The following is a 23,434-nucleotide window of genomic DNA, read 5'->3' as shown; positions in this document are numbered from 1 at the left end:
CTGATCCCAGCATTCTACTCACATCTGCTTTACCTAGAATGGGAGGGGTCAAGGGGCTGAGCACCTGGTGGGAGGGGCAGGATCTCCTGGAAGAAAGCTTTGTCCCAAAGGAGGAGGGGTTCTCAAATTACAGCCACATTTCTGTATTTTTTTAATGTGAAGAACATGTATTATTATTATTTTTTGAAATAGGGCCTCACTCTGTTGCCCACGCTAGAATGTAGTGGCATGATCACACGGCTCACTGTAGCCTCCACCTCCTGGGCTCAGGAATCCTCCTGCTGCAGCCTCCCAAAGTGCTGGAATTACAGGCATAAGCCACCATGCCTGGCCATCGTATTATTTTTATAATCAAGACTTAGGCACACAAAAGTAGTGAGGTCTGCCAGATGCCAATATTTCATACCCACAAGCACCCCCACCTCACCCCACTCCAAACCTCTTAGAGGGAAGAGAGCATAGGAAGCTCGGGCCTGGGTCCCCAGGCTCCTCCATCCCTTCCAGCCTTGTGGCCTTCCGCAGTCCCTTGAGCTCCTGGGCCTCAGCTCCTAATCTGCACCGTGGGGATAAGGCAGGCCCCTCTCCCTTCGCTGGACCCCCGTGATGAGTAGAGGAGGTGACCTGGGGGAGCTCCCTGAGCCTGGACTAGCACCCAGGAGGTGCCGCCGCCCACCCACTCCTGAAAAAAGGTGGCGCCCTCAAGTGCCAACAGCTTTAAGCACTTGCTTCTCAGCTTCCCTCTGGGAGGAGGCCGGGGGGACAGGGAGGGCGCAGCCCTCCTGCCCTGTACCTTGAGGGCGCCGCCCGGAGAGGAGCGGCAAAACTCCCACCCCCACCAGCTCAGGGCCTTGGGGGAAGGGCCAGGGCGGCCGCCGCCGGCTCACCTCCCGATGGTGAAATGTGGCCATTTACCTTCACGCTCCGGTGCCGGCACCTAAATCACTGTCTCCGCGGCCGCGCTCAAGGTTGCTCCCGAGCCGGCCGCCACAGAGCCGCCTCGGGGACTCCGGCCGAGCCCCCACCCCGAGCCAGGCCGGCTCGGCAAGCCGCCCCGCTGCGCCCTCCGCCTCCCGCGTCCCTTCCCTCTCCTCCCCTTTCCTTCTTCCTTCTTTCTTGTTTTTTGGCCCAAGGACTTAGCTCAGGGAGCAAGGAGGCCACGGCCCCGGGCGCAAACTCCAAACTCACCGAGAGCCTCGGAGGCCCGCTTCTGTCCCAGACTGAGGTCAGTCAGGACCGCCCCTGAGGGAAGAAGGCTCCGTGAGGCAACTTTGAACTTGGGTCCCTCTGCCCAGCTAGGCGCCCTGAGAAAGCAGTTCAGGAATGTTTCCAATCCTGTGACTCCCGCGTGACGCAGGCAGAATGCATCATGTGTGCGCGCGCTTGTGCGTGCGTGTATGTGCGCATGCGTGTACGTGTGTGCCTGCGTGTGTGTGCGTGCGTGTGTATACATGAGTGCGTGTGGGTGTTTGTGTGCGTGTGTGTGCATGCATGTGCATGCGTACCTGTGTGTATACATGCATGCGTGTGTGCATGAGTGTGTACCTGTGTGTGCACGTGTGTGTACAGTATGCCTGTGTGTGCCCCAGTAGGTCCACACGTGTGTATGTGCATCTGTGTGTACGCACGTGTGCACAAGTGTGTGTGTGTATACCTGTGTGTGTATGGAAAGTGCTACTATGCAGAAGGTAAACACTCGCCAGTGCCTGTGACCTGTGACTTTGACACCCTTTCATCAGGCCCTGTACTCATCCTTCAGCTCCTTCTCTCTCCCTGATGTTTCTCCTTCCTATCCGCCACTTGTCACCTGTCCAGAGAGTAGGAGAGGCCCCAGGCTCCAGTTTCACAGGCCACTGGAGGCTTCTGTGGAAAAGGGGAAGCCAGCTGGGGACTATCAGCACCAAGAGGAGGAGGTCTCTACCTCTGCCCTGGCTTGGGCTTCCCTCTGCAGGCTGGGAGAGGGGCAGCCTCCGGGAAGTGCAGAGACCACACACCTAGGAAGGGAGAGAGGCAACCAACAGGGAGGGACCCCCAGTCTGGCCCTGCAGCCTGAGGGGCCGATTCTGGCCTCATGCTCCGAGCTTACTCTCTGCCATGTACACTCGCTCTGCCTGCCTCTCATGCATTTGCACCTCATTTCCATTTTCTCTGTGTGGATTGGTGTCTCCCCCATCTGACTGAGGGTTCCTCCAGGACAGAAGTGATGTTTTCCGCATCAGACCAGAGACTCTCTAGAGCAAAGGTTGGATCCCTCCCGTCAGGGTGGGTGCTCCCTGAACAGGAGCTGGTTTTTTTGCTGAGCTTCCCCTTGGCAGAGGATCTCTCTTCCCATCAGACTAGGGGCTCCCCAGGTTAGAGGCTGGAGCTCCCTCATCAGACTGGGAACTCCCCTAGTGCAGGGCTTGTGTCTCTCCCGAAAGACTGGGGACTCCCACAGGCCAAGGGCTGTGTCTCTTCCCTGCTGACTACATCTGACTTAATATCCAAAACCCCAGGGTCCTGATCCACACTTAGCCACTGTGGTTCTAGGAGCCCTCGGGTCTGGGTGTAACCACAGCTTCATCAAATCATCGCTCTGTGACCTTGAACAAGTTGCATGACCTCTAGGTTGAATGCTGCCACTACTCAGCATCTTCGAGGTGCCAATGAGACAGCATTTGGTGAAAAGGCCTAGCCCGGGGCCTGGCATATAATAGGTGTTCAATAAATGCATGTCTCATTCCCTTCCCCTTATTAGACAGAGAAGTATATGTCAAACCTGCTCCTCTAGCATGGGCCAAGGAGACAGAGGGGAACCAGAGTTGGAAAGGAGTGCCTACAAAACACCTACACACACAAGCAACTGGGTAGTGGCCTCCTTCGTTAGGGGATAGGGCGATGGCAAGGAGTTAAATGTATTAAGCAATTTACAATTAATATAGAAGTCATTCCAGAGATAGCTACTAGAAAGAGTACAACAGGGCAATTAACCCACTAATACACTAGGCTATTACATCGCTATGTCTCTTATTTTAGCCCGAGGTGATTTGAAACGCATTGGATTAGAGGATATTACAGGAGATAGCATGAAAAATAGCTTAATGTAATGAGCCATCCCGTGATGTCTGCTATTAAAGATGATTTGCAGTTGAAAACTACAACATACAGTAGTTCAGCTATTTGAGGACTGAGAGGGTGGGGGCTGGGGCGGTGTTGTTAACCCTTCCCTCCTCCCAGCTGCCCCCACCCTGCCAGGCCCTCCACCACCTTCATGCCAAGATTATCAAGTACATCGTATTAGGTGACAATGGCTTCGTTGGGAGATTGGAGATTGGGGCCTGAGGTTGATAAAGAACCAATAATCTGCTAATAACCTTTAAAAAATAGATTCCCCCAGGGAGCCGTACTAGCGGGCTGGGGCTGGGGAGTAAGGCTGATTGGCAGCTGGGTGTGGAAAAGGGTGTGGGATTAGGGTGGAGGGAGACTTCCCTGGACAAAGGGAAGGTCAGGGTGACACCCCAACCCCAGCTCCCCTGAGTGAGCAGGCAGGCAGGTGTGTGGGTTGTGGACTGCTTATTTAAGAAGTATGCCTAGGTGTGTGTGAATAATTAAAATACACAAAACTTTTTTTTCTACTTGGCCAAGCTTCGTACAGTACATCACAACTTTCAAAGGGTATTTCAGGCCAGTAACCATTACTGACACCTGTAATACCAGCACTTTGAGAGGCCAAAGCAGAAGGATCACATGAGCCCAGCATGAGCAATATAACAAGACCTCATCTCCACAAAAAAAAAATTAAAACATTAGCTGAGCATGGTGGCACATGCCTATAGTTCCAGCTACTCAGGAGGCTGAGATGGGAGGACAGCTTGAGCCTGGGAAGCAGAGGTTGCAATGCGATTGCACCACTGAACTCCAGCCTGGGTGACAGAGCGAGAACCTGTCTCAAAAACAATAAAAATAAAAAATAAAGACTAGTTCACGTGCATTAGTTGTCTGGACTTTACAGGCATCCAGAGAGGTAGGTAGTATTCTACCTTCATTGTACAAGAAGGCATATGAGCTCAGAGAAAGCAAGTCAGTTACCCAAGGTCAGTGCAGCAAGTTATATAGCAAGACAGGAATCAAAGAGAGGTTTTCTGATTTCAGAGCTTGTGCTCAATGATATGCAATTCCAGCCTATGACTATGTTCTACCCAAGAAATCTCTGCCTACCTCAAGATCCCAAAAATCTTCCCCATATTTTCTTTGAGAAGTTATATTGTTTTACATCTGGCATTTGGGTCTGTGATCCATTTGGAGTTAATTTCCGTGGACAGTGAGAGGTGAAGTTCGATGTTCTTTGTTTTTGGTTGAACTATGAATGCACTTGCACATCCATGTGTTTGGCTAGGTTTGGATGGAGTGAAGTACACACTTATGAGCTGGATGCCACATAGAGACAGTGGCCTTTATGCAGAGGTCATCTGAGGCAGACACATGTAGAGTCACACTGAAAATGGTGGATACATCAGCACAGTGGGCTCGAGGAGTGGGTACTGTACACTGAGGTGTGAGTGCCTGGGGTGAGTGCATGCTTGTTTTGGTGAGTGACATGTTTGTCATATGTGTGCCGATATGTGTCTGTGTCTATCACTATACATGTGTATTGGTATATGTGGGTGCAAGTGAATGTGTCCCTGCACCTGTATCAGGCTCTGTGTATGTTCACAGCTGTGTCACCCAGCATCAAGTATGTTTAGCACTTATGGGGATGTCACTGTTGCAGCTGAGTCTGTGTGTGCATGTCACTGTGTGAGTGTATGTGTGTGGCTGTTGGCATGGATAGTACTGCATGTCTGCGTCTGCGTCTGTGTGTGCATGTCACTGTGTGTGTGTGTGTGTGTGTGTGTGTGGCTGTTGGCACGGACATACTGCATGTGTATGCATGTCACTGTGTGTGTGTGTGTGGCTGTTGGCATGGACGTAAGGCATGTCTGTGTCTGCGTCTGTGTGTGCACGTCACTGTGTGTATGTGTGTGGGCGGGGCTGTTGGCACGGATGTACTGCATGTCTGTGTCTGAGTCTGTATGTGCATGTCACTTTGTGTGTGTGTGTGTGGCTGTTGGCACAGATGTACTGCATGTCTGTGTCTGTGCGTGCATGCCATCGTGCATGTGTGTTGGTGCATTTGCGTGCATGTCGCTGTACCCGTGTGTTGCTGTGTGCCTGCGCCTCCCCTGGTGTGGCAGGGCCAGCTGGGAGCAGCCCCCGCACCCCCCTCACCACTGTCTTTTATCATCATTTGCAGCGATAGGGAGCCCAGGAGGACGGTGATAAATAAGGGCCACTTAAAATACGAGACGACCACTCTGACTTTGGGGAATATTTCTTCCGTGGAGCAGCTGGTGCCGCCTCTGTCCTTGTAGAAAGGGGTCCCAGGGGCCGCCAGCCCCTGCCCAGCTTCCTCAGGCTCCCTCTCCTCCTCCCACCCCCCTCTCCCACCGCCGCTCCCCTACCAGCTCTGGTTTGGAGGCCTTAGGAGGCCTAGAGAGGGAAGCAGAAGGGGCCCTACCTCCAGGCCCATGGGGCAGGGCAGGGCAAGGGTGGGCCCTCGATTTGACCTTTTCGGGGCTCCGTGGAAGACTGAGTATCATGGTGAAAGAACCATGGGCTGAGAGGAGACCAGCGGAGACTGAGGAGATGAGCCCTCAGCCCTGTGGGGTTCCCTTCTAATTCCCTCTCCCTTCCAAGCTCTGGGGAGGGAATGGCTGGGAAGCGCCAGAGTGCCAAGATGCATGGAGAGACGCAAATAGACACACAACCCAGTCACACAATCTTGAGCACCTATTATATGCCAATCCCTGAAAGAATGCCCCGAGAACACCCATCCCATGTAGCAATAATAATGCACACACATTCTAAGCCTGTTACACAAAGACATACAAAGGCATGCAAAGAGCCTGGTGTGTAAGGCTTGTCACCACGAGTGCTGGGAACAGGAGGAGAAAGAAGGGAAAGGAACTGAAAAGGGAGGGGAGAAAAGTGGGGAAATATACACGTGGATGTGAGGGATACACAATGGCATCAGTATAGAATGGCCCCTCAGTATGAGGAAGAAGAGGGAAAAGGGGTGAAGGACTGCCCTATATGGGTGTGCAGGTTGCCCACTGCACAAGGAGGAAAGCAAGGGCAAAAGTCTAGCCTTTGCTCCACTAGCTAACTCATGTCCTGGTATGAGGCTAGCCCAACAGAAGGAAAGATGCCTTTAATAGTTCATAGAAAGCACCATCAACCAGCCACACCCTGTCCCACAGGGCAAGGTCCTTCCAGAGGGGTTGCCTTGTCCTAATTCTCACAGAGGTGCCATAGGAGCTAGCTAGGCCCTGGGGGCAGGTGGGGGAGCTCTTGAAGTCTGTCTGTAAGACAGTATTTCCTTAAAAATAAAAAAAAAATAGCTGGGCACGGTGGCTCAAGCCTGTAATCCCCACACTTTGGGAGGCCAAGGCGGGTGGATCACAAGGTCAAGAGATCGAGACCATCCTGGCCAACATGGTGAAACCCCGTCTCTACTAAAAATACAAAAATTAGCCAGGCGTGGTGGCACACACCTGTGGTCCCAGCTACTCAGGAGGCTGAGGCAAAAGAATCGCTTGAACCCAGGAGGCAGAGGTTGCAGTGAGCCGAGATTGCACCACTGCACTCCAGCCTGACGACAGAACAAGACACTGCCTCAAAAAAATAAAATTAAAAAATAGGGCTAGTGCGGTGGCTCACACTTATAATCCCAGTACTTTGGGAGGCCAAAGTGGGAGGATCACTTGAGCCCAGAAATTCAAGACCACCCTGGGCAACATAGCAAAATACTCTCTACGACAGACTTAAAAATTAGCCAGGCTTGGTGGCACACACCCGTAGTCCCAGCTACTCAGGAGGCCGATGTGGGAGAATCACTTGAGCCCAGGAGGTCAAGGCTACAGTGAGCCGAGATCATGCCACTGCACTCCAGCCCAGGCAACAGAGAAAGACCCTGCCCCAAAAGAAAAGAAAAGAACAGAAATAGAGGAAAAGAAATAGAAACTAAAACAGAAGAGAAGGAAGAAGAGAAAAAAGAGGGAGAGAAGAAAAGAGAAAGGGAAAGAAGAGAAAGATGTGAAGGAGGAGGGAGAGAGAAATTAAACCACAGAAAGAACTTGTCACTGTCACTCTGCTAGTTGAGATGCCAGGACTAATCTGGGCTCCAGGGCAGGGGGTGGTGGGACAGGTGAATCAGGAATAACAGGTCTCTCTCCCTTCTTCCCTACTTCTCTCTCTCTCTCTCTCTCTCTCTCTCTCGCTCTCTCTCTCTCTCTCTCTCTCACACACACACACACACACCCCTCCCATGCCCATCCTGTCTCCATTCTCAAGCTATCCCAGGTGGCCAGGGACCTGTCACGTCTCATTTCCTTCTCCCAGAATCAGTGATGAGGAGCTGGGGGGAGTGGCAGGTGGGGGGACCACCTGAGCTGACCTTTTCTCCTTCAATTTCCCTCCCAGACTTCTCGGCCATCAGCCACGGGTGTGCTGACACCCTCATCTCCCATGACCTCCCCAACACACACAATGTCATGTCTTGACCCATCCGAGGCTGGTAGTCCTAGGACCAACCCATACCCTCTCCCATTGAGCTTCTTTGGGCACCTTCCCCGGCCCCAGTCCTCTCAAACATTCCCCAAGCCCCTGGGACATTTTTCTGTCCCGCTCTCCCTGTGGAAGGAGGAGGAGAGAAGAACTAACATTTCCTGAACACCAATTGTGCGCTAGGCACGCTGAGCCCTGGCTGAACCATTTGATGCTCACAAAAACCATTTGAGGTGAGTTCTCTTTTTTTTTTTTTTTTTTTTTTTTTTTTTTTTTAAGAGATGCGGTCTTGCTCTTTTGCCAGGCTGGAGTGCAGTGGCACGATCTCGGCTCACTGTAGCCTCCATCTCCTGGATTCAAGTGATTCCCCTGCCTCAGCCTCCTGAGTAGCCAGGACTAGAGGCGCATGCCACCATGCCCGGCTTTTTTTTTTTTTTTGTATTTTAGTAGAGATGAGGTTTCACCATGGCCAGGATGGTCTCAATCTCCTGGCCTCATGATCCACCAGACTCAGCCTCCCAAAGTGCTGGGGTTACAGGCATGAGCCACTGAACCCAGTCTGAGGTGAGCTCTAACTCAGAATCTCCATCTGACAGAGGAGGAAAGGTCAGGCCATAGATGGGAAAGCCTCATGGCTTATAACTAAGGCTGCAGGAGAAGAAACCCCAGGCTGTCAGCTACAGATCCTGCTCTTTCCACTACAGCATCGGACGCTTTTCTTGAAATCTCGCTCTAGCCGGGTAAGGTGGCTCACGCCTGTAATCCCAGCACTTTGGGAGGCCAAGGCAGGCAGATCATGAGGTCAAAAGATCAAGACCATTCTGGCCAACATGGTGAAACCCCATCTCTACTAAAAATAAGAATAAAAAAATTAGCTGGGCATGGTGGCATGTGTCTATAGTCCCAGCTACTCCAGAGGCTGAGACAGGAGAATAGCTTAACCGGGAGGGCGGAGGTTGCAGTGAGCCAAGATTGCACCACTGCACTCCAGCCTGGGTGACAGAGGGAGACTCTGTTTCAAAAAAAGAGAAAGAAAGAAATCTCGCTCTATCCAATCTTCTCAATTTGGTTATCGAGGGCAGACGGTGTGCCAGGCACTCTGCTAAGCACCGTGCCACGTTATCTCCCTCAACCTCTCACCCGCCCATAGGGAGGATTCTATCATGACCCCTATTCCACAGATGAGACAGTTGTGGCTCAGGGAGGTTGAGCAACTTGCCCAAGTTTGCACAGCCTTGGGATAGCAGAGCCAAGACTCAAACAGGGTCTCCCGCCTCTTAATTAACACACTGCCCAATGTGATGAGATAACACGGATTCTGCCACCATCGCCTGCAGCCTGGAGCCACAACAGCCACCAGCCCAGGGCTAAAGGAGCTGAAGGTGGGTGCCTGGTCCACAGCAGACAAAGAGGGTCGAGGGCTGCACGCTCTCAGTCTTCCCAGGAGCACTGGCCCCATTGTCCCCACAAGTGCCCTCAGATCGTCAGAGCCAGGGCCTCATCTGGCCCTCAGAATATATGGCCGCAGAATAATATGACAGTTGGGGGAGGAGGGGTGGAGGCTGGAGTGGAGGGGCACATGAAGAAGGCTCCGCACAGCCCCCAGAAGGAAACTTAATAGTCTGGGGGCTCCCTTGGGTCCTTCTCATTAAAAAAAAAAAAATCTCTATTTAAATGCAAATTTGTGCTGGAGCTGCAGTGGGATGGCAGGAGGAGGCAGAGAAGCATCTAGACACAGATGACGTAGACCAGCCATTGGACCCCTCTCCCCGGCTTGCCTTGTAATCTGGGATTCTACTCCCGGAAGTTAGCTTCATCCTCAAAGATTGCCCCCTCCCCAGTCTCTGCAAAGACCCCTCCAGCCTAACCCCTCCCCACCTCTCTCTGTCTGTGTGTGTCTGTCCGTCTCTCTCTACACACATGCATGCTCTCTCTAGCCTCTGTGTAGAAATGAGTTGTGGGGTGAGCCTGCCACTGTAAGCCACCATAGCAGTTCCCTCCTGTGTCTAGGAAGTGGGGGTGTCTGACACCACACCCCGCCTCCACACGCTATCCTCCAGGGAAGAACTGAAGTTGGAAGAGGGAGAAGTACCTGAAGTGGGTACCTGGTTTTGAACTACCTCTCCCCAAACTAGAAAACCTGTAAGAAACACACACACATCACACACACACACACACACACACCCCACAAATACCACACACCACACACACACAAACACCATATACACATCCCACACACACAAATATCACACACATCACACACAAACATGACACATACACCACACACCACACACACACACAAATACCACACACCACACACATACAAACACCATACACACACCCCACACACACAAATACCACACACACCACAAACACCACACGCACGCCACATACACACAAAGACCACACACACCACACTCACACCACACACACACACTCCACACACACACAAACACCACGCACACCACACATACACCACACACACACCCCACACATCACAGACACACACACACACACACACACACACACTCTACCAGACAATAAAAGACAAACTAACCTCCTGTAGGATTCTTGAGAGAAATCAGACTCCAAGCCAGGAAAAACTGCCACACAGACTGCCCTCCCTCCTCTCCCCCAGCCCCCAAGTCAGACTTCCAGTGTTACTGCAGGAAAAGCAGACCTGGGATGACAGGCTGACAGCTGAGACCCACACCTGCCCAGCGCCCACATCCTGTCCTGGCCCGCCTCCCACCACGGGGGAGATCCCTCTATTCCCCAGCCTCAGGCCTCAACAAATACCTTGGCCTGAGTGCCCCTCTGCCCCAAAGTGCCCCCACCACCTCTCCAAGCCCATTACCTCCCGGGATAATTACGTGGGTGATTCGCTGGCCCTGGAGAGCTCTTCAGTGGCATTAACTCAGGATAAGGGAGAGAAAGGAGGGTTGCCCTGGTTACCACCCTGCTCCCCCTTCTTCCCCACCTCCACCATTGAGGGTGTTCATTTTAGGGGGAGTAAAGAATGAGATGCTGTGGAAATCTATCTAGGATACAAACACCTGTCTCAAAACTTTCTACTTCCATTTCTGGCTTTGTCAGGGGAAACTGAGTCAGGAGCCTCACCCTGGGGGACAGATGCTCTTGGGATTAAGAATGCCAGCATTCTGGCTGGGTGCAGTGGCTCATGCCTGTAATCTCAGCACTTTGGGAGGCCAAGGCAGGTGGATCTCCTGAGGTCAGGAGTTCAAGACCAGCCTGGGCAACATGATGAAACCCCGTCTCTACTAAAAATACAATAATTAGCTGGACATGGTGGTGGGCGCCTGTAATTCCAGCTACTAAGGCGGCTAAAGCAAGAGAATCACTTGAACCCAGGAGGTAGAGGTGGCAGTGAGCCAAGATCTCACCCCTGCACTCCAGCCTGGGCGACAGAGTAAGACTCCATCTATAAAAAAGAAAAAAAAAAAAAAAAAAAGAATGCCTGCATTCCTACCGACCCTGCCCCCTCGGCAGCTGCCCATCTCCTCCCTCCTGTTTCCTTCTGCCACCCCTTGGGCCTTTACTGATCTCATACCTTTATGGCTGCAGTTTGGCTGGCATGAGCCACCTCTGCCATTGCCTATGGAGATCTGCAGGGAGAGGATGTCTAGGATTTGCAGGGGGCATGGAGGAGACCCCTTAAAGCTTCCCACCATGCAAACCCAGATTCCAGGCTTGCTGAGAAGAGGGCAGAGCCACGGCCGGCTCACCACTGCCGACTTCCCATGTTTGTGTCCTGCACTGTGATGGCCTCTGCACACTGCGGGACCTTGGCACGGTGAGGAAAGGCCTCTGGGACTGAAAGTGGTTAGAGGAAGCGTGGGGACCTTGAGCGCCGGGAGACAAAGCAGGGGCTAGAAGTCAGGAAGAAGGAGAGGTCCCCTTCATGCCTCCTTCTGAGAAACCCTGAGTGAGAAACAAGCCATAACCATGAGAAGGGAAGGGAAGGGACACAGTCTCACTCTGTCGCCCAGGTTAGAGTGCAGTGGCATGATCTCAGCTCACTGCAACCTCTGCCTCCTGGGTTCAAGCAATTCTCCTGTCTCTGCCTCCCGAGTAGCTATAATTACAGGCACGCGCCACCACACCCGGCCAATTTTTGTGTATTTTTAGTAGAGACCAGTTTTCACCATATTAGCCAGGCTGGGCAGAGAGACTGGGGCCAGCAGAGCTTCTACCAAGAGAGAGACCTGAAGCCTAAAGAGCGTGTGGAGCTGTCTCAGGTCACACAGATTTACACTGGGAGGAGAAGGCTGGAACCTGGTCTCCACTTGGAGCCACAGGCTGACTTCAATTTGAGGGAAAGAGTGGTATTTATACACATAAAATCAGTTTGTGGCTGGGCTCGGTGGCTCAGGCCTCTAATCCAAGCACTTTGGGAGGCTGAGGGAAGATTGCTTGAGCCCAGGAGTTCGAGACCAACCTGGGCAACATGGTGAACCCCCGTCTCTACAAAAAATACAAAATTCAGCCGGGTGTGGTGGCATGCCCCTGTAGTCCCTGCTACTCAGGGGGCTGAGGTGGGGGGATGGCTTGAACCTGAGAGGTGGAGGTTTCATTGAGCTGAGATCGCACCACCACACTCCAGCCTGGGCAACAGAGCAAGACCGTCAAGAAAACAAAAAAAAAATCAGTTTGCAATGCCCCATGTGCTGCAGTGTGCCTACAATGCGCACAAGTCTGCATGCCTTTGTACACACAAGTGAGTTGGTGTCTGCACGTGGCAGTTTGTCCACCTATAGGTTTGTGATGTCTGTGTGTGCAAGCATGGGGGTGGGTCACATGCATAGGCACGTGGGTGCCGAAGGGCAGGCACATGCTACTGCCTGTGGGGTTGATTGAGGAGCAGAGGCCACCCTGGCCACACCTGTAGGGGTCCCTGTGTCCAGAGCTGCCCTCAGGAGGCCACCGAGACACGTGAGCCTGGGGCTGACCCCACACCCTCAAACACACCCAGCCTCTGACACTGAGCAGCTTCCTTCTGGAGGACTCTCCTGGAGGCGGCGCTGCTGAGGCAGGAGGCGGGACCGCACCCCCTCCCCACCCCTACAAGCTCCTGATGTGATGATAGAAACAATTAACTGGAAGAGACAGCTGATACCCAAGGGAAAACATTTCTAGCTATGATATTACAACCTTGTCTCAAAAATGGGACTTTACCATGAGGAAATACAGTTTATTATTAGACACATTTTCTTTTAATTTAATTATATAAGCTTTGACTTAAAAAAAAACAGCAGTAGGCCGGGCACGGTGGCTCAAGCCTGTAATCCCAGCACTTTGGGAGGCCGAGGCAGGTGGATCACAAGGTCAAGAGATCGAGACCATCCTGGTCAACATGGTGGAACCCCGTCTCTACTAAAAATACAAAAAATTAGCTGGGCATGGTGGTGCGTGCCTGTAATCCCAGCTACTCAGGAGGCTGAGGCAGGAGAATTGCCTGAACCCAGGTTGCGGTGAGCCGAGATCGCGCCATTGCACTCCAGCCTGGGTAACAAGAGTGAAACTCCGCCTCAAAAAAAAAAACAAAAAAAAAAACAGCAGTAGTGTGGAGAGGGGGAAGGGCTGAGATATTTAAATCAATCCACTGCATCTCCCGTGCGCTCACTGATCACCTGGGACAAATGGCTCTACATGGGAGGGCAGCTCTGCAAGTCCTAGGAGCAGGCCAGGCCTTCACAAAACATGGTCACAGGAGAGGCGACTTCAGGACCCACCAGACAAGAGAACCTGGAGGGGTGACCAGAGGCAAAGTCCACTACTACCTTTGGGGGTGGCAGGGGCCCAGGCCCACATCGGGCGATTCATCTCACCCACCAAATCAGCCATGGCACATGCATGCCTGACATGTACACGTACACACACACACACACAACTTCACACACACATTCACAGAAACTTACACCAGGGAGTAGCCACACAGGCCAGATACCTGAAAGCCAGATCCCAACCCTATAAATGGCCCCAGGAGAAGAAGGAAAATAAGGGTCACTCACTTGACCATCCATAGTCTGCTTGGTTTTGGGCAAATTGCTGACCGCTCCAGGGCTTCAGTTTCCCCATCTCTCAGGCAGGTGAGTGAGATAATTTCTTTTTTTTTTTTTTTGAGACAAAATCTCTCTCTGTTGCCCAGGCTGGAGTGCAGTAGCTCACTGCAACCTCTGCCTCCCAGGTTCAAGCAATTCTCCTGTCTCTGTCTCACAAGTAGCTAGAATTACAGGCACGTGCCACCACACCCAGCTAAATTTTTTTGTATTTTTTGTAGAGACGGGGTTTCACCATGTTGGCCAGGCTAGTCTCAAACTCCTGACCTCAGGTGATCCACTTGCCTCAGCCTCCCAAAGTGCTGGGATTATAGGCGTGAGCCACCGCACCCAGCCGTGAGATGGTTTCTAAGACTCCACCTTTAAATTCTTCTGCCTTAAATCACCAGCCTCACTCCCTGCCTCCTTTCTCCTATTTCTCCTGAGGGGGTAAAACGTAGGTTCTGGGGTCTGGGGGGCATGGGCTCTGATCCCCATCCACCACTCCCTAATGATGTGACCCAGAGCAAGTGGCCAAGTCTCTGCATGCCACCATTTGCATCTCCCCATCTGTAAAATGGGGAGAACATTGTGCTATCCGCCAAACCCTCCACGCATGGTAAGTGTGAAATTCATGGTTTCCATCATACTTATAAGTCCACCACAGGGGTGGCCACGGAAACCCAGGTTCCCCTGTCTGTGGCCCATTGTGCCTGGTGCTGCCCAGATGGGGCGGCCCCAGGCGGTAGGGTAGCTACAGCAGCAGCAAATCTCTGCACTCAGGTACTAATGCAGTAAGTCCTATCAAGACACAGCGAAAACGGGACGTAATTTTTGTGGAAAACAATGTGGGTGATGTATGCCCACGACTGGCACACAATAAAACTGTAGTAGAACGCAGGAAAAAAAATGCACCCAGTCAATACAATAAAATCAGCACAAATACACTCGTGTAAGGCAAATAAATCTCCCAATCCAAATATTTCACAGCATGCGTACAAGTAGAAGGTGGAGAACTGTGTGTCTGCACCGTTCAAGTTTTCCCCAGAAATCTCTGGGGGAAATAAAGAAAACGACCAATGAGCACCCCCCCCACCCCGACCCTCCAAATAAATAAATAAATAAATACCAAGGATGGGGGCTGGTTTGCATTTCTAGCCTCAGATTTCTTCTGTCGAGGTGATTGGGGGCTGAAGGCCCCCAAATTACCATTCATCTGGCCTTGTTGTGGAAATTTTCAAGGGATTTGCAGTAATTATATGACAAAATGCTTGCAAATCTCACTCATTGCTGAACAGAAACAGGCGGGTCAGGGATTGAACACTTTCAGCTGGGTAATTTGTAAATGTCAATCAGGCAACGGGGCAGAGAGAGAGAGCGAGGGAGAGAGAGAAGAGGGGGGAGTGGAAGTCAGGAAAATACTGTACCAACCTTAGTGCAAGAGGCCCCTTCATCCAGCCTTAACCCAGGAATGGAAAGGCCCAGGCCAGAGGCCAGGGAGGAGGGAGGAGAGAGTGGGAGGAGGGAGGGAGGAGGAGGACTAAGCAGAAAGACTGGGGAAGAGGGGTGAGAAGGAAGAGGAAACAGGCAGAGCCCAAAGCAGACACAGAAAAAAAGAGTGGGACCAGAGGGGAGGGGGCAAAGGTGGGGGGAAACAGGGGAGGAGGGGCTCTGGATGGAGAAGCGAAGAGAGTGAATCAGGAAAAACAGTTTAAATAAAACCAGAGGAGATTAAATTAACTGATACATACATTCCAAGAGGTAGGTCGCAGGAACAGCAATAAATACCAGCTCCCTATCTCCCCTGCTCAAGACAGCGGAGAGAGCAAAATAAAATTAAAAGATATAACAATAAAAATTACAAATGCATCTTGAGGGTCCTGCACTTAAGGCCCGTAATGGAGGCTCTGAACAGAGTGAGTGTGGGGCACAGCTCCGTTCAGGCTGGGGAGGTGAGCAAGGTAGGAATCAGCAGGGGCTGTTACATTTCCTGATGGGCTGGTCGTTCTGTGTCTTGTGTTTCACCCAACTGACTTGCAGAGAGCCCACTGCATGTATGTAAAGAATTTGATGGCTAATGCTGACCACCGTGACAACTGACTTGGCATTTGATAATTTACAAGCTTTTTCTTGGTCATCATCACCCCTTGAGAGAGATGGTTTTACTTCGCCTATTCTGCAGGTGAGGAAACTAAGACTTAAAAGAGGTCATGCTTTGGAACAAGATGTCTCTCTAGTGCACAAGTAGAGCAAGGATTCGAACCCAGGCCTGCTGACTCCACACCCTTTCCACCGCTGCCTTCCTGCCGTCTCATCTGAGAGACTGAACATACGTTCTGCTCACATACACAACATGCCATCCCCACGCCATGTGAGGGGTTAACCTAGCAGTTGTGGACACACCAAGACAGCATCCTCTGAGCAGGAGTGTCCGACTCTCCAAATTCCAAGGATCCTTTCTAGCATCCAAAAGTTACTCACATTCCACCAGCCACGCGCACTCACCAGCACACTCAAGGTTGTACTTCTAACATCTGTTGATTGAGGAAATGCCTGATGACCCATAGCTACAATAAATCCAGGAACGCTTTTAAAGAATTTTAATTTACTCATCACGATAGTCTTGGAAGAAAATAAAAACACAGACATAAGCAGGACAGAGCTTCTGGTGGTTGGAAGACCTCCTTATAAGAACTCCAGGGTCCCTCCCACATGAGGGTCTGCAGTGCAAGGGTCCAGGAACCTCTGATTGAGACTGATTGTTTTCTTGTTTTTTGGGGTTGTTTGTTTGTTTTGTTTGTTTTTGCAACAGAGTTTCACTCTTGTTACCCAGGCTGGAGTGCAATGGCGCGATCTCGGCTCACCGCAACCTCCGCCTCCTGGGTTCAGGCAATTCTCCTGCCTCAGCCTCCTGAGTAGCTGGGATTACAGGCAGGCACCACCATGCCCAGCTAATTTTTTGTAGTTTTAGTAGAGACGGGGTTTCACCATGTTGACCAGGATGGTCTCGATCTCTTGACCTTGTGATCCACCTGCCTCGGCCTCCCAAAGTGCTGGGATTACAGGCGTGAGCCACCGCGCCTGGCCAGTTGTTTTTTTTTGAGACAGAGTTTCACTGTTGTCACGCAGGCTGGAGTGCAATGGTGTGATCTCAGCTCACCACAACCTCCACCTCCTGGGTTCAAATGATCCTCTTGCCACAGCCTCCCCAGTAGCTGGGATTACAGGCATGCGCCATCACACCTGGCTAATTTTGTATTTTTAGTAGAGAGGGGTTTCTCCATGTTGGTCAGACTGGTCTCGAACTCCTGACCTCAGGTGATCCACCTGCCTCAGCCTCCCAAAGTGTTGGGATTACAGGCGTGAGCCACCAGTAGTTGCTACCCTCCTGGATGCTAGATGGCCTGAGGCAGCAGAGACACTGGTGCCAGTGCCCCACTGTCCTCTCCACCTACAGCTGACCCACATCCTGCTCTGCCTTATACCACTCTTCAACCAAGATCCCAGCCTGAGACTGATCTTTTAAATAAGGCCTATGTGGGCTGGGAGGGAGGGGGGCATGCTGGCCACAGCACTCTGGCCTCAAAGCCACGAAAGGCCCCAATTTATCATTTTACCATAATCTCCAAATGGGGTCTGTTGATAGCCACAGGGATACCCCAACAGGGTTGAACGAAGGTGTTTCTCCTATAGGTTTAAGCTGGAGTCTCTCAACCCATGCTGCCTGGAGTGCACCATTCACTCATCAGAGGAGCAGCCAAGAAGGTGGGGCACCTCCTGCCTGCCAAGCACTGCTCTAGATGCAGGAGCCACAGCAGGGACCGAAACGGGATGAGAACACCTGCCGCCATGGAACTTACTTACAATCGCCATCTTCTAAGCCTTGAAGTGATCCTGTGAGCAGCACAACCATATGCATCGTCTATGGTGAGTTAAGTGTTAACTTGCAGCATATAAATCAGATGGCACTTTGGCAATCCAGCATTTCTTTATTTTTAACTGTATTGGAGCCTCAGAAATACAAGAGGTCTACAAGCCCCTAGAAGGCTCTAAGCAGGGCAGGGGCTGGCACTTGGTTAAAGTTGCCCATCTATCAGTAGTCGCCACCACCCTGGATGCCAGATGGCTGAGGCAGCAGAGACACTGGTGCCAGTGCCCCACCGCGTCCTCTCCACTCGCAGCTAACCCACATCCCCCTCTGCCTTATACCACTCTTCAACCAAGATCCCAGCCCTGGAATTAAGAGCCCCTGCTCTGTTCATTTATCCTCTGGACTATTTGAGCTTCCCACCCACCTCCTTCCAACAAAAAAAGAATTCAGAGAGAGAGAGAGAAGTCACCAGGCAAATTTGCAAATAATCCACTTCGCTGTGATTGTGAGGTCACCACAGAGTCCGGTTGTCTCGAGTCTCTCCACCCCAGCACTGCCGCTCACTGTGCAAATGGTTTCATCTCTGTGCTTCTGCTGCCTCATCTGTAGAATGGTAAATACTAGGAGCTACTCTAGCAGGGCTGTTGTGAAGATTAAAGAGTATTATGACGATACTCTTCCCTCTGAGACCATAACAGGACATTAAATTTGGAGGCAAGGGTCGGGCGCAGTGGCTCACACCTGTAATCTCAGCACTTTGGGAGGCTGAGGCGGGCAGATCATGGCATCAGGAGTTCGAGACTTGTCTAGCCAACATAGTGAAACCCTGTCTCTACTAAAAATACAAAAAAAAAAAAAAAAAAAAAAAAAGCCAGGCGAGGTGCCAGGTGCCTGTAATCCCAGCTACTCAGGAGGCTGAGGCAGAAGAATCACATGAACCTGGGAGGCAGAGGTTGCAGTGAGCCGAGATCAAGCCATTGCACTCCAGCTGGGGTGGCAGTGCAAGACTCCATCTCAAAAAAAGAAAAAAAAATTGGAGGCAGGAAGGAAACTGAGGGCAAAGCTAGAGCTTTCGGCCATTGCCGGGAGACAGCAGAGAGCAGTGGAGTGGAGGGAAGAGAAGTGGGTCTGCCTGCCCCTGATTCTGGAGTGGCACCTCTCTGAGCCTCGGTCTTCCCATCTGTGGAGTTAGGAGGTTGAACTGGTACATCTGGAAGCATTTCTGACTCTAGGAGTTAGTGTTGGAAAGAACCAGAGAAGAAGGCAGGAAGGGAACCGGGGACAAGCCTAGATCAGACACAGTCTGTCACCAAAAGTGGGATGATTCCACCAGCCGCTGCCTGAGAAACAGCCAGGAATCTCTTGGGCAGGTTTCCCTGGAAATCCCACATCCCAGATGAGAAAACTACGCCAAGCTCACCCGAGAGACAGTGTCTCCGCCTCCACCGCCGCCACCACCACCACGGCCACCAGCAGTCAGGAAAAGGCCGAGTAACTCAAGAGGGGCACAGGGTGGGGAGGGTGGCATCCCATCTGCTCCCCCTGCCATCCTGGAGTCGGGTACCTGCTCCCGTCATGAGCTCCACCCTCAGCTGAATTTAATGAATCTGAGAAAAATTATGAAGTCCCATAAAGCCACAAGTATCATAAAAAGTATAATAAAATTGAGAAAAGCTATTAAGTTATAAATACAACCAATGCATGCAACATCACTCAGTCGGGGAGGAAGTCGCTATAAAATAAAGTCATTCCACAAGTGACTAAATCTCTTAATTCACAAGGTACACGCTCCCCTTTCCGCCGTCCCCGCCAGGAGTTTGTGTCACGCGAAGTTCCAGCGGCGGAGAGCGCTGCGCGCGGAGACAAAGGGAAGGGACAGGGATCGCAGGGCCGGGGACACAGGGACGGCCGCCGAGCTCTGGGTCCCCGATCGCCCCCAGACACTTCGCCGAGCCGCCAAGGCAAAGCGGGAAAGGAAAACAGAGAAACAGAGGAGCGGCTCCGGAGGGAGGCTGGCTGCGGGGGGAACGCTGGGTGGGCGGAGAACGGGCGCACCCTTTCCTCGCCCCTCGCGGTGAACGCCCATCGCGGGGATGACAGCGCGCGCCCCGCGCCCGCCACGGTTACTGTGCGTCCAATAAAAGCAAACACGCCGCGGAGCCCCCGCGATGCGGGGCGGGCGCGCGGCCGGAAAGGGGAGGGGGCCCTCGTGAGCCCGGCCGGGGGCAGTGGCGACAGCCGAGACTGCCCCGCCGTCGAGGGCGCCGATGGAGGCACAGGGGGTCCGGTGGGGTGCCCCAAGAGCCACCGTGCCTGGCCGGCGGGACATGGACTGGCTTCTCATCCGACAGAGAGAACTCGCACTCCCACCTTCCGGGAGGGGTGTGTGGGCTTCGAGCAGGGGCTCCTGGAATACCGGGGAGTCGGAGTAGATGGGCTCCCACCGCAGGCTGGGAAGGGGTCTGAGTGGGGGCGTCCTGGCTGGACCTGTCCTTGCAGACCGTGGGCTCCAAAAGGTCTTACATTCTCAAAGATTTCCGCAGATGTCACGGCCTAAGTCGCCCCAGGCCCGGCTCCGCTCCTGGAAAGGATGGGAAAGCGAGCCAGGAGTGCTCTGGGGCGCAGGCCAGAGACAGCGGTGTTGGAGGCGTGCAGTGGAAGCGGTGGGTTCCAGCGGGGAAGGCAGGCCGGGCCAAGGAGAAGAGCCAAAGGACAGGGCGGGATGTCGAAGGCGGAGGTGAAGTCCACCCAGCGACCTACTTACTGGGTGCCCACAACAACTTTCATGGGAAATGGGGCAGGCAGAGGTTAGGGAAGGGTGGAGGCGGAATGAGAGCACCAGCCAGGGATACCTCCATCGCCCTTCACACCCTTTACCAGCTGGGAAAACTGAGGCACCCAGAGCCTAAGGAACTGTCTCAAACTGGGTTTATCTGGGGAGCTGTTAATGGGATAGATTCCTACAGAGTCCAGGGCCTAGGAGGAGACTTTGCACAGGTGATTTTACTGAGTGACTGAGGTGGCGACGCCAGGGTGGCTCTTCAGGAAGATGGGAATGACTCCGGGAAGCAACAGACTCTGTCAGCCCCTGCGCCCACCCTAAGGGACAGTAGGTGCTGTGTTAATGATTGTTCAAGGGATGAAAGAAGGTAGAGATTGGATGGAAGAAACTTGGTGTGGGAGGGTGAGAGAGTGAGGGAAAGATCTGGAAGAGAGAGCAGGGTGAGGCCCAGAGAGTAGTTTTCAACGTTACTGGCGCGGTGACTCACGCTTCTAATCCCACCCAGCACGTTGGGAGGCCAAGGCGGGCCGATTGCCTGAGGACAGGTGTTCGAGACTAGCCTGGCCAACGTGGTGAAACCCCCATCTCTACTAAAAATGCAAAAATTAGCTGGGTGTGGTGGTGTGTGCCTGTAATCCCAGTTACTTGGGTGGCTGAAGTAGGAGACTTGCTTGAACCAGGAGATGGAGGTTGCAGTGAGCCAAGATCAAGCCACTGCACTCCAGCCTGGGCAACAGAGTGAGACTCTGTCTCAAAAAAAAAAAAAAAAAAAAAAAAAGATTTTTTATGTTCCTGCTAAGACTTGCACAGAATTTTCAGAGCAGCATTATTCACGATACCCAAGAAGTGAGAGCAACCCCAAAGTCCAAAACTTTGAAGTGAACAGATAAGCAAAATGTGGCACATCCATACAGTGGAATACTACTCAGCAGCAAAAAGGACTGAACTGTTGATGTATTGTTACAACACGGATGAACCTTGAAAATTTGCTAAGTGAAAGGAGCCAGTCACCAAAGACCACATGTTATATGATTTCTCATTTATATAAAATGCACAGAATCTCTAGAAACAGAAAGTAGATTCGTGACTGCCTAGGACTGAGAGGGGTAGGGGAGTTTGGGAAGAACAGCTAAGAGGTGCAGGGTTCCTTTTGAAAGTGTTCTGAAATTGATTGTGATGATGGCCACACAACTCTGTGAATATAAAAGCCACTGAACTGTACATGTTAAATGGGTGAATCATATGGTGTATGAATTACATCTCAATAAAGCTGTTAACAAAACCTTATGCTAAGTGAAAGAAGCCAGACCCAAAAGATCATCCAGAAAAGGCAAATCGATAGAGACAGAAAGTAGATTGGTGGTTGCCTAGGGCTAGGAGACGGGGAGGGGACTGACTGTAAACAGGCCCCTGGGATCTTACTGGGGTGACGGAAATGTTCTAGAACCGGGTTGTGGTGATGGTTGCACAACTCAATACATTTACTAAAAAATCATTGACCAGTATGCTTAAAACAGGTGAATTTTATGGTATGTAAATTATACCTCAGTAAAGTTGTTTTTAAAAAACACAGTTGGTGGATTCCACCCCCAGAGTCTCTGATTCAGTAAGTCTGGAGTGGCTAGAGAATTTGCATGTTTAACATGTCCCTAATGCTGCTGGCCAGGAGACCACACTTGGAGAACCACTGGCCTAGGGAGGTGAAAGGCCAAAGCCAAGAAGAGTGGAGAGGTCTGCTTAAAAAACAAATAACTTTGGGCACCATCTCTCCACACCCACCCACCACCCACTCCTCCAGCTAACCCAGGCAGGTAACAGGGTGAGGGGCTGCCCTGGGCAACAAGGTTCCAGCTGCTCTCTGCGCCCGGCAGACATTCCTCTGCATCAGACAGCAGCAGAGTTAATTTCAAGTCAGCCTTTCCACCATCAACCGAAATTGGCAGTGTAAATAGGAACCGCTGTTTATTTGCCACTTACCTCTGTCTTGTTCCGCTTAAATACTAAGGGGAAACCAGAGCCATTAGGGTTAGAAGAAAATTACAAACACATAACATCGCTATGGGTGGATGAAAATGGTATTAGAGATGGGAGTTGGGGGAGAAGCAAAAAAATTGAGGAAGGAAGAAGGGGGGATGGGGGAAAGAAAAAATGCCTTGTACCACCTGAGCATGAAATAAAATAAAATTAAATAAAGATCTGTTGGTGGGTGGGGAATCTTCATCCCAAGAAATATGGGTAGAGTTTGGGAGGAAGAGAGATTTCTGGAGTTATTTTTAAAGGCAGATCAGGGAGAGTATAAATTCTTTCTCTTTTCTGGCCTGATTAGCATGGTTGGGACTGATTCTTTTTCTCTTAGCCACCAGGAAACAAGTCCAGGGAGGGGACAAAAGCCAAAGCCAGCATCACTTCCATCATGGGGTATCACCCCCACCTCTGCAGTCTTAAAGCATTCCTCTTCCTGGGGCTTCACATCCAGGGCAGTCCCCTTCTTCTCTACCTACCCCCGCCCCTGGAAGAATTAATTGGAGGCAAGAGGAGCACCACATTTATTACCTCCCCTCCTGTTCCACACTAAATCTTGTGGCAATGCTTCTAAAAGTCAATAAAACGAGAAGGAAGATGCGATAAAATTAAGGTGGAAAGTGCGATGGGGAGAGGAAATGGGAATCTTCTTTTTAATTTAGCTTTAATTTTAATTTTTTGTCACCTCTCCAAGCAGCCTGCGTGCTGCAGTGGCAAGGGAGCTGGGGGGAGGGGCTGGCCTGGTTCTTTTTAAGGACTGGGTGAAGCCACACACTGGCCTGGGTCTTGGTGGCAGGGGCCACGTTTTGGGGGAGCCACAGCTGGGAGCTGGCATGGAGTAGAGGGGCTGTCTGTCAAAATTCTGCTCCCCCAGAGGGAGGCACTTACTTCTTTGGAGCACCCAGAGGCAGCAGCTGATTATGCACTCCCTGAGAACAGGAACTGCGTCTCACCCTTCACTTTACCCACAGCACCTGGCACACAACAGTAGAAGCAGTAATGATGATGATGGTGGTGATGATAAGAGCTAATAGATACCAACTACTTAACAATGTTCCCGGCATTGTGTGAAGCACTCTACATTTGCTATTTCATTTTACTCATTATATCAAAGCTATG

General features: G+C 51.6%; 1 protein-coding gene across 4 annotated transcripts in view; it reads right to left on the bottom strand.

Moving 5' to 3' along the window:
- The window catches only part of MRM1 (mitochondrial rRNA methyltransferase 1), a 153,061-nt gene that overhangs the window by 93,649 nt on the left and 35,978 nt on the right, over nt 1–23,434 (bottom strand). The gene's annotated exons all lie outside the window — the stretch shown is intronic.

This window comes from Sapajus apella, unplaced genomic scaffold, assembly GCF_009761245.1.
Source record: "Sapajus apella isolate SASKATOON/1434 unplaced genomic scaffold, GSC_monkey_1.0 scaffold12, whole genome shotgun sequence".
In the NCBI taxonomy this organism is placed as follows: Eukaryota; Metazoa; Chordata; class Mammalia; order Primates; family Cebidae; genus Sapajus; species Sapajus apella.
The sequence above is the reverse complement of the archived record's forward strand: the minus strand, read 5'-3'. Positions and strand labels throughout refer to the sequence as shown.